The sequence below is a fragment of the Notothenia coriiceps genome, unplaced genomic scaffold (genome assembly GCF_000735185.1).
Source record: "Notothenia coriiceps isolate Sejong01 unplaced genomic scaffold, NC01 NC01_scaffold00020190, whole genome shotgun sequence".
Classification (NCBI taxonomy): Eukaryota; Metazoa; Chordata; class Actinopteri; order Perciformes; family Nototheniidae; genus Notothenia; species Notothenia coriiceps.
Genome location: NW_011352891.1, coordinates 5,881 through 17,659, shown reverse-complemented (window position 1 = coordinate 17,659; position 11,779 = coordinate 5,881). Strand labels below are relative to the sequence as shown.

The following is an 11,779-nucleotide window of genomic DNA, read 5'->3' as shown; positions in this document are numbered from 1 at the left end:
TTTGTATATTACAGTAGAAGAATATATTAAATAAACCTGCATGATAAGATAAAAAAAACAGTAATTATAATATATTTTCAATGGTAAGAATTTTGATAATTGTTTGACTTTCAGCAGAAGCTGTCACAGTGAATCTAACAATATGTTTTATATGCAAACGTTTGCGCAAGCATTATTATACTATGCATATATTCATGACTTAATGCTGCTTTGTAAATAGGTCATTTATAATTCATAAGGTACACACAGACTGACAATAAGTACAAATACATAAAGTATAAAAGAAACTTAAAAACTCATAGAGTACTCTGGATTAGTGTGTCACAGGAGTGTGTGCTCACGTGTTAATTGTCCCTCGCACTGAAGACCATCGTTGTGTTTGTCTCTAAGTGTCAGCATAAGTGTTTACCAAACACCGTATGTAATCCGACAGATGAATAATAATCGCTGTGTGAATGTTTGCCACATGGTAACAGATTTAAAGTCCATTTATTCATGTGTTTGTTCTGAATGAACCGCATTAACTCATTATATTGACATAAAGATTTGAATCACACTGCTGCCGGACGGACTGAATAAACACCACATGGTAGTCTGCCACTTTCAGCCGGACTTCAATTACATTGTCACCTTTTAGAGAGTGAATCATCAAGTCTTTAAGTGGACGTCAAGATTGTGATCAGACGGGTTTGAATCCTGTTGCTAAAGTAGATATTATGTAAGACATCAGAACAATGTGACCTTAGAAAAAGAAGAAACCAAGATATTAAGGATCAGTACATATTTTATTGATTGTAAAACCTGCCTTTCATGAAGCATATTCAGGCAGTAGCCATCAATGAAACTCATGAGCACATACTACAAAATAGCTAAAATAACTGGATGGCCTACCTGCCTGTCAGCCTTCCATCTGTGCACCAAATTTATCCCGTGCCGTCATAGATCTAAAATGATTTTATTTATATGAAAATGTGCGTTTCATCAAGCATATTCAGGAACCAACAATGAAACTCATGAGCACAAACTACAGTTTAAAAAAGCAGAAATAAAATCTGAGCTGACAGAAAATGCTCCGTTTTAGTTTAATACACACAGTTAAGATCAGACACACTATTTTATGAACATATAGGTTCACCTGCTGAATTAAGAACAGAGCAAATGAAGCAAAGAAAGTGAAAACCATAAAGCAGATTCAGGCAGTAGAAGTATTCACACTTAAAGTATTATCCTACAGAACAGAACAGCTTACAGAGAAGAGATAACATCTGATGCTTTACAACAAACACTATATGATCTTTTTATATTTTTAGTAACATTGTTATCCTGCTAGTGATCCCCAATGTTTAGAAGTCAGTAATCTCATGATGTCTTTATTTATGTAACTGTAAGGGATCCTCATGTGTTCTCTTCCCTGAGAGATGATGATTGATCTAAACAGTATCTATCTATCACTCTGTCCGTCCGTGTAATTGTATTTCTATAGTTGTTATGTTTTCTTTAGCCCTAAATGGTGCTTTGATGTACATCACTCAATGTAGAACATCCATAAAACAGAAGAAACAGAATCTGTAACACACAGTATAAACTCTTGACAGTCCCAGAGAAACTAGCCCAATTTCATAATGAGTAACCAAAAAAAAAAGCCCGCTGACGGTATCCTGCTGAGTTGTTTGGATTGCACTCATGTCATGAAGCAGGAACTGAGAAAAGATGTGAGAGATGTTGCGTTCATCAAAAGAGCTTTAAGCAAACTTAGGGAGTTCAGATTTGGTGATATTCTTTTTTTTAAGGAAGCCACGGTAAATCAAACACTAGATCTCCACTTATTGAAAATCAAAAGACTGTGTAATGTTAGACGGGAGGGGAATTATTAATCTAAAGTTAGTGTAGTTCAGCGTTCATATATTTGGTTTTACTGCCTGACTCTTCGCTGTTAAGGTCTCAAGGCTTCTTGAACAGGACAATCCTCTCTTGGTTATCGATCATATTTACTTTGAAGAATAAGTGTAAAGGCTTCTTCTCTTCGGTTTCTGAGTAAACAATAAAATGAACACTGTCGCAAAATCTGCTGCTTATATATCTGTCTCCAAATTGCACACCTCTGAATGGATCCAGTCACTGCTTGTTCTAAGGCCTCTGATTGGTCAATAAGGACTACATTTTAATACCAGGGTGAATCTTTTGGCAGTAAATAAGCTTCATGAAGTCTTTAAAACATATGTTTAGCTCAGCAGATAGTTTACAGTGTCTTAAAAAAAAACGTTTAGGATGTTTATTGAAATTTTTTTATTTCCGACTTCTACAGTGACGTCACCGGCACTTTTCTGTATAGATTAAATAATTTCAATACTTGGTGCTGCACTTTTTCTCGTGGCGGCTGCATGTGGACGCTCTGTTCTCATTGAAATACATGGATAAGGCACTCAGAAAAGTTGCTATGTGGACACAGAAGCTAGGCGAATCTTTCCAACACTAGTTTATGTAACCCAAAGAAATGTATTAGGGTAATACTCAGTTGGCCTTTGGTTTGGACCCTTTAAATGGAGAGCTGTAACAACTCTGTTATATGGGAACAATGTATTCTGTTTGCCAGTCTGTAAGCATTGTGTGTAGAACATACTGATAAGCATGGATGTCTCTTTGATCTCTTTAAGGGCAAAAGGTCTCAACAGTTCATTTAAATCATAGCTTCAATATAAAATCAAAAGGAGACATGATTTGCCGGACCCTGATTTCCATTATCTTACTGTATATTGAAATAATGAAGACTGTTAAGAACTCAGACACTTAGGATGTAGGACCCAATTGCACGACCCACGAGACAGAGGTAAAGTATTGGTAAGATACTTTATTTTTCCAAAATACAGCAAGATGAACAAAAAAAAGTCACTATCAAATCTCAAGTTGAGATGACAAAAATTGAGAACAAAATGAAAGCGCTCACGTAGTGAGGAACAACACTTTTCAAGAGCACAGAGAGCATAGACCTGACCATGGCAAGAGACAAGACTACGGCCCAATCCCAAATCACCCCCTCGACCCTACCCCTCCGTGACGGAGTGAACTCGGTCTGTAGCCACACTCGCAGCTCAACGAGGCTCCCTCCTGTCAGATGGAGGGAGTAAATACAGCGGCGAGCTTTGGGACGGCCTCCCCTCTCTCCGGCAGAAACAGGAAATGCCGTAACTGTATGTAACAACGGTTTCAAATCAGCATCTCTTAGACAAAAAGTTAAAATGAATAACTCAAATAAAACTCCAAACATCTTTCATTGTGTTTCAAAGCTCTTTTAGTTTTAAACCTGATGTTTATAAGCTTCTTAGTTTTTGCAACGGTCTGTAAATAAACACAACTTTATAATAAAATGCACACATTTGCCTTTTTCTAAACTACAGGTATGATCCTAAGTTAAAAACGGTTTGGGAATGGGCCGAACTGACACTGAACACTGGGAGACAGGGGAATTTAAACACATGACAACAAGACACAGGTGAAAACAATCAGGGGCGGGGCTGGTGATGATGAGCACAGGAGACACACCAGGGAAACTAAGGACAGGGAGGAAAACACAGGGAGAACAGAACAGCAAAAACCCACTACCAGACACACCAAACTAAAACCGTGACATAACACAAGAATCGTGACAAAGACACTACTAGCAGAAAAACAAATCATACAAGAAGAGGGGGTTTAAAAAAGCTCCGTTACCAAATATGATCCCTTTGATAGCGCTAATGTGTTGTGTTTGTCTCGGTGTGCAGATGCAGCAGCAGCGATGGCTCCAGTCACACATGAGACTGCGACACTTAGCCGGTCAAAAGCTGTGCTTGTTCCCAATGATCCCCATTCATCTACCTTTTTGGAGTATGATTGTTCGAACGTCTCAAATCTCATGACCCAGTTCCCATGCAGGTTTATCAAAAGCTCCATCAAATGAAACCGTTCACGGGGTAATCATGTGGTGTTAGCAGACACATCAGTGATCCGCCTCGACGTGCTCCACATCAAACACATCACTCATATCAGCACTAACATGGACAATGGCGGGAAATCAATTGTGTGTGTGTGTGTGTGTGTGTGTGTGTGTGTGTGTGTGTGTGTGTGTGTGTGTGTGTGTGTGTGTGTGTGTGTGTGTGTGTGTGTGTGTGTGTGTGTGTTTTGAAGCAAAATCAACAACTGAAAAACTTTACACAGACTGTAGTGTTTTCTAACCCTGTCTGTCCTCTTGCCTGCAGCCAGGACAGCTCATCACTTCATCACACCACCGGCTGTTTCTGCAGAATAACAAGTATGCTATTAACATATATGGAAATACTGTGTGAAAACAAGAAGCTACCCCTTCCCTCATGCCCGCTGTATGCACCCGTCTTTGCACGAGTCTGAGCGAGTGTGTACGTGCATGCCTGAGTGTGTGTCTGTGCATGTGTGCCCGCTGTGTGCACCCAGATTCTGTGTTCAGAGGGAATTGCTCGCTTTGATGTTCCTCCGATGCAGGGAACTGCTGATACCCCTATTAGCTCGCGTGGCGCTGATGCAAGCTAGTGCTACTCCTCAAAAACCTGGTTCATTTCAATGCTAAGTGGAGCAAGATAGAAAATAAGCTACATTCAAGTGCAGCCCGCGGATGTCAGCATAAAGACACAAAACCACACACTTTGTTTAGGAAGATAAGGCTCTGGAATTAACACGGCGATAATGATGATTTTAAAGTCGTCTTCCTGCGAAACAGCCAAAGGGGCAGTGCTGAATCAGAACGGGGGGGGAGGTGGATGAGTGTGGTTTGGGGGGTGAGGAGATAGGAGCCGAGTCACAGAGAGACAGAGAAAGGATGGGAAAAGTTCAGGAGCGATAAAAGAGAGAGGAGGGGAGATTTCCCCTCTCCCCACTTGTAACGAGTCTAGCTGTGAAACTGGACTCATCCTTTTCATTCCAAGCACACATTAAGATGGTCTGCCAAGCCTCATACTACCACCTGAGGAAAATCTCCAAAATGCAACACTCCCTCACCCAACCGGATGTAGGAAAACTGGTCCATGCCTTCATCAGCTCCCGCATTGACTACTGCAATTCTCTGCTTGCAGGCATTCCAGCAAAAATCACTCAGAGACTCCAATATGTACCAAACTGTGGATACTCACAAAAACACTCAAATCAGAGCACATCACCCCCATCCTTCACTCACTCCACTGGCTCCCTGTAACACACCGGATCAACTACAAAGTCCTCATAATGGTCTTCAACGCCATCAACCACACTGGCCCCACCTACCTACCGGAACTGCTAACCAGAAAATATTATACACATACCTCACGGACACTCAGGTCAGACAGCTCCAATCTCCTGGCTGTTCCGCGGACAAAACTGGCCAGCGTGGGAGTGGGAGACCGTCTGTGGAATCAGCTTCCAGAGAACATACGGAGCTCTGCATCACTTTCAGTTTTTAGGGAATGCCTCAAGACCCACCTGTTCCACACCGCATTTTACTGACTGTCCTTTACTTTATTTATTTTAAACTTTATTTTTATTTTTTATATTACCATATTTTATTCAATATGCTCCTTTAGATATATTTATTATTTTCTCCTTATAGCTTTGTGAAGCACCTTGAGATGACGTTGTTTTTAAAGTGTGCTATATAAATCAAATGTATTATTATTATAGATGGGAGCGGAGAGAAGAGGCAGCTTTTAAGGCACGAAGCTGAAAAAGTAATGTTTGGAAAATGGATAATCACACACACTCACAACGGTGGTATGAGGGTACGTCAGATTCAAAATAGTGCTTTTTTAGTTGCTTTTGTTCAAACACTTGGCCTTTACGAGTACAAACCTAGAAATTCTCCCATATTGTCCAACAATGATTACAGCCCTCATCTTCACATCCAAAAGCGTCTTTTGTTGTTCACATTTCAGGCCAGAAGATGCCTTTTCTGGCCTTAAGGGACAAAACAATGAAAGCCTGATTTGATCCGTTCCAGATCAAAGTTAGACAGGACAGACTAGGACTGAAAAACAGCCGTGGACTCAGACCAGCCTCATCAATTGAAGCCATGACTTTACAAAGGTTATGTAACCACTTTCAATTAGCACTCTCCAGCCAGACCAATGTCAATACACCAACACACATCACATGCTCGCTTATAACTTCCTACTGTGCTTTTTTTGTTTGAGGAAGGAGACGTCCTGTCACCCGGGTGCAACATAGCATTTCCGACTTGAAAAGTGGAACTTCTTTTTCTTCTGGACACAGCTGTAGTGCATTGGTTTCAATCGAAACAATAGAATAGAGTGTGCTTGGACAACAGTGGACTTCAGCAAGTAAACAATCACTTTTATACGGCCCTGTGTGAACTGCAGATCTTATTTTTCCTCAGAAGAAAATCCCAAAGTGTCGTTCCTGACAGTTCTCTGCACATGGAAAAGCCCTCAGCAGCTGCGTCACCATGCCATAATCAAAATGACTGAAGATATCTGAACTTGGTGAGTAAGACCAAAGTGTTTATACGTTTATAAATTAATATGTGATTACCGTCAGCCGCCCTGTGTTACTGCCCAATCTGTGATTCTCCAGAACGTACAGATGGCCAGTAAGCTCATGCTGCTAGACATCAGATAGATTTCTGGCATGATGTCCCTTTATTTATGTTTGAGGGCTAACTGTTGCCTTGACTAAGATGTTTCCGTGATATAAACACTGGGTCCGTGTTCTTCCATTTAAGCCTGGCAGCGAGCCTCTTTGAGAGGAAATGTCCGTCTAGCTCTTTGGTTCAAATCGAGATGTCGGGACAACTTTAGTATAGCATGACAAGAGAGGCTAGATGAGGCAGAAAGGTGGTTACAATGTGAAGTGTGAGTCAACCATAGACTGTTAAAAACAATCTGAAATGTTATATAATTTGAACCTGAAGACGACATTCAAACAGATTGTTGGAGCCTGAGAGTTCCCAAGAAGTCATTTTGTTTACAACAAGGCCTAGGTTGTTCTTTGTTTGTGTTTCCTTTTCATTTCCCCCACACTTAGGGGTTAGGAGCCCCCCTCCCAGTCATCCCACTCTTCTTTCGCCCTACTTTTCCTGTTGTCTTGCCATTGATAACGCCATCTGTGCATTGTTACGCTGCAGCATGAAAAGCAAATCGGCCTGCAGAAAATAAATGGAAAGACTTTGAACCTTACAACCCAGCGAGGTTTATTTGTCAGACGTAAGCCTGCAGTGCCTTTCCTGTAATAAAAAAATACCCACAAGTTAAAATGTCACGGACTAATCCAACTTGACAGCACGCTTAGTGTGATGAGGAGTTCAGATGCCCAAAGCCAACGGAGGAAAGTACGAGCAAAATAAAAAAGACAAAAGATGACTTTCAAAGTTGTTGTGCTGTAATCACCAGAGAAGACTTGCACATAATGAGATAAGAAGTATATTAAGGCCCACATAGTTACAATGACCTTTGTTTTGGGGGTTGTAGGAAGAAATCAACACCTTCAAACATGGAAGACTCTGCGCAAACTTGAAGTAATGAACCATATTGTAATAAAAAGCTGAAGAAGACGGGTTGCTCTTCTCTGTCATTTCACAACGAGTCATCTTTGAATGCCAGCGCTCGCAGACATTTTACTTAAACAGAGATTTAAAAGGCTGGACGTGGTGGAGCTGATAACAGCATTCATCCGTTCAAACAGCTAGAGGGTTAAACTGTAAATCTGAATATCCGTACCTGCTTTGTAAAAAGAAAAAGAGCCTGGAAATACGTTTGAAATGCTCTTGCTTCAGCATGACCTCAGCTAGAGATACTGCATGTCTGCAATGGGTTTTATGTTTCTGGTTATATAGGTTTCCATGGCACCAAATGTCTCACAAAGACGCTTAAAACTGCAAAGAAGTTTATTCTTTTATTCCACATTTAATCCGGGTTGGGAGGGTTACCTTAAAAAAGTACTCCATTAAAATAACTAGTCACCTGTAAAACCTGTAAACTGATGACTTTCCCTTACTTCTGGATTACCTCAATATCAAATGCAATGCAAATAAATAAAAGAGAACACAAATATCAATATGACCTAAGTGTATAATGTAAACGAAGAGAACAATGTGACCGTAAAGGAGAAGCCAAGATATTTAGGATCAAATATGATTGTTTTTATAGTTAAACCTGCCTTTCATGAAGCAGATTCAGGCAGCTGTAGCATAGATTCACTCTTAAAGTATTATCCTACAGAGCAGTGCAGCTCACAGAGAAGAGGTAACATCTGATCCTTTACAGCAAACACAATAGGCGTGTTCACACCGCAGTACTTTTCCCAATTTAGTTCTGATATAGTTCCGAAATGTCGGGTTCACACCAAAAAGAGCCGGAACTAAAATTAGTTCATCAGAACCTTTTCACCCACTTTTCGAAAAGTGGGAGAAAAAGGTTCCTCTGATTGGCTGGGCGGATTGCAAACCACGCACCGTGAAACTCCCAAAAAGTTTTGTGAAGCCGCCATTTTATTATCCTCGCATTAGCATTGTTAGCATTAGCCCAGCACACAAACGCAGAGAGACTAACTTATGGCAACACAAAAGAAAACATGGGAGCGGTGGAGACGAGGAGGTGTCGGCGTTCTGGCGATTTACTCTGAAGAGTCCCAGCAGCTTCTACTGAAGCCAGCCCCAACTCCGGGGAGTTCCAGTAAACCCAAAGCAGAAAAAGAAGAAGTGACGTCAGCTGGTTAATTTGCCTAATCCTCCCCCAGGGACTTATTCCGGTGTGAACGCGATCTGTACTTAGTTCATGAGAACTAAAGAGTTCTCATGAACTAAGTTCTGATGAACCTTTGTGGGATAAGTACCAAAAAAATGATGGGTACCAAAAAAACTGAAAAATGTGCGGATTAAAAATGTGTTTGTTTACCACATCCAGCAATAAACAGTAGTCTGCATAGTCCACTTGTATTTTCATTTACTGAAGGAGTATAGTGGTGTAAACTTCTTTTTAGAAACCACTATGATGTAATATGGTTATTTATCTGGGTTGCCTCTGCTCATTTCATGCCTAAGGTCCTACATGCGGGAGTGATGGGTAATTGGGTAAAGAGCAACAACAGGAGAATCTCTCTCTGAGTGCATAGAGTAATATTGTCAGTTTTGAAAGATTTCCCCTATAGGCTACATACGAGTTTGATAGAAACAGAATCACAGATAACAATCATACACTCTGGGAAGAGCTACATTGAATTTATAACAAATAGATTGACTTCAGGCTGAACTTGAGAGGAGGAAAAAACAATTACCAAGGGGAAGTGTTTTTTATTCGCTGAAAAGGTTAGCAGTAAGCCACTTTTAAAAGAACGATAGCAAATAGGACGAATAAAAGAAACAGGGCGTGTGTGCCGCTCCACATCAATAGGGTCTTTTATTCAATGGGGTCTAAGCATGTATTGGATGACTAAAAGTTCAGATTGGGGAAACTAAACACACAAAACTAAAATCATGACATATTCCTGGAGAAACTGCAGTTTGTGTTCGGGCGGCAGACACCCTATCCGTTTTTAAGAGTGCGCTTAAGACCTTCCTTTTTGATAAAGCTTATAGTTAGGGCTGATTAGATTCAGCCCCTAGTTTAGCTGATATAGGCTTAGACTGTCGGAGGGCACATTACTTCTTCCTTCTGTCTGTCCGTACCTAATTACTCTCATGTTCCGAATAACCCAGCTTCCCCCAAATGTCTTTTGGGAGTCTTTCTATGCCGGGATCCTGAGTCGTGACTGATCCTGTTGCTGCGGTCCTGAGTCCTGGATCGCGAGCCCTGGATCCTGAGTCGTGGCTGTGCCTGTTGCTGTGGTCCTGGATCCTGAGTCCTGGATCCTGAGTCCTGCATCCTGAGTCCTGGATCCTGAGTCCTGCATCCTGAGTCCTGGATCCTGAGTCCTGGATCCTGAGTCCTGCATCCTGAGTCTGATCCTGAGTCCTGGATCCTGAGTCCTGCATCCTGAGTCCTGGATCCTGAGTCCTGCATCCTGAGTCCTGCATCCTGCATCCTGAGCCCTGCATCCTGAGTCCTGGATCCTGAGTCCTGCATCCTGAGTCCTGGATCCTGAGTCCTGCATCCTGAGTCCTGATCCTCCTGATCCTGAGTCCTGCATCCTGAGTCCTGCATCCTGAGTCCTGGATCCTGAGTCCTGCATCCTGAGTCCTGCATCCTGAGTCCTGGATCCTGAGTCCTGCATCCTGAGCCTGATCCGCCCGCCTGACTCTCATCATACTACTTCCCTGATGGCTCCCACAGGATTGTTGACATCTTCGTGGATTCATCTTCTTATTACAGACACATGCATTTCCNTGGTCAAAACACCACCAGACTAAAGATGACAGTTAATGGTCCAGTCCTTTGCCATGGCAACAACTTTTGAGGAAAACTCACTAATGGCACATAGACATGTAAAGGACTGGACCATTAACTGTCATCTTTAGTCTGGTGGTGTTTTGACCATTTTCATATCGGTTACGACAACATCGTGTTTTTTGGCGAGGGATGCGTTTCCATGGAAACGGCATATGATGACACCCCATAATTGACATAGAGCTATTGAGGGCCGGACCATTAACCATTATCTGAAGTCTGGTGCTGTTTTAGATCATTTGCATAGGTATCACGACAACATCGTGTTTTATGGCGAGGGATGCGTTTCTATGGCAACAGCCTATGCTGAGATCTCAGATTTGGGGTAGAGCTGTTGAGGCATGGACCAGCGATATACAAGCGAAGTTTGGGGGACGATCGGACTGTGTCCATTGGAGTTACAGCGACATCATGTTTTATGGCGAGGGATGCGTTTCCATGGAAATGGCATGTGATGACACCCCATAATTGACGTAGAGCTGTTGAGGGCAGGACCATTAACCATTATCTGAAGTCTGCTGCTGTTTTATGGCGAGGGANGTGTGCGTGCGTGCGTGCGTACGTGCGTGCGTGTGTGCATGTGGGTGTGTGTGTGTGTGTGTGTGTGTGTGTGTGTGCGTGAGGGTGTGTGCGGGCGTGTGTGTGTGTGTGTGTGTCTGTGTGTGTGTGTGTGTGTGTGTGTGTGTGTGTGTGTGTGTGTGTGTGTGTGTGTGTGTGTGTGTGTGTGTGTGTGTGTGTGTGTGTGTGTGTGTGTGTAGTTTTGAAAAGGCTCTTGTTGAAGTTATTGCTGCTAAAGGAAGCTCGACAAGTTATTAAATCCTAGAATTCACTTACTTATTCCACCAGCGATGTTGGGTCTATTTAATAAAGACATTACATAATAAATGTTTGTGTATTCTTAGCTTAAGCTCATTTTTTTGCCTATAATAGTGACATATTATGACCAATTCATTCAAAATCAGGACATTTGAAACGGTTTCTTGCCAGTGTACATTTATTGTGCCGTTCATAGAGTACACCTTCAACATGAACACAAACAAAATTGTCCTTCAGCAACTAGTGCGTCTGTAAGCCATCGCCGGGGGGGGGTCCGTGATGTGCCTGGCAAGTGAATCACTGTGTCGATCAGAGGCTTCAGGAACTGATGCTCCTGGAGAGAGACTTTAATGTCATCCTTCTATATACGGTGCAGTACCCTTACAGCAAAGCAAAAGTGGGTTTTTCCTGGAACACAATTTACAGTAAAGCAACATTTTGACTATGTATAAGGTGGTAGCCTACACAAGGTAGCAGCAGCAGCAGCAGAGAGTTGCTCCCTGAGGATATTTATGCTATTGATGTTCTGTATGTAATGAGGAATGTGTGTGTGTGTGTGTGTGTGTGTGTGTGTGTGTGTGTATGTG

The 11,779-nt window shown here is 42.0% G+C and overlaps 1 long non-coding RNA gene across 1 annotated transcript; it reads right to left on the bottom strand.

The window, feature by feature from the left end:
* Positions 1 to 2,828: 2,828 nt before the first annotated feature.
* LOC104952560 (uncharacterized) lies at positions 2,829 to 3,469 on the bottom strand. The gene is made up of 2 exons (XR_799121.1): positions 3,432 to 3,469; positions 2,829 to 3,009 (listed from the first exon to the last, which is right to left on the bottom strand). It is a non-coding gene; the product is annotated as an uncharacterized lncRNA (long non-coding RNA).
* Between the last annotated feature and the right edge of the window lie 8,310 nt (positions 3,470 to 11,779).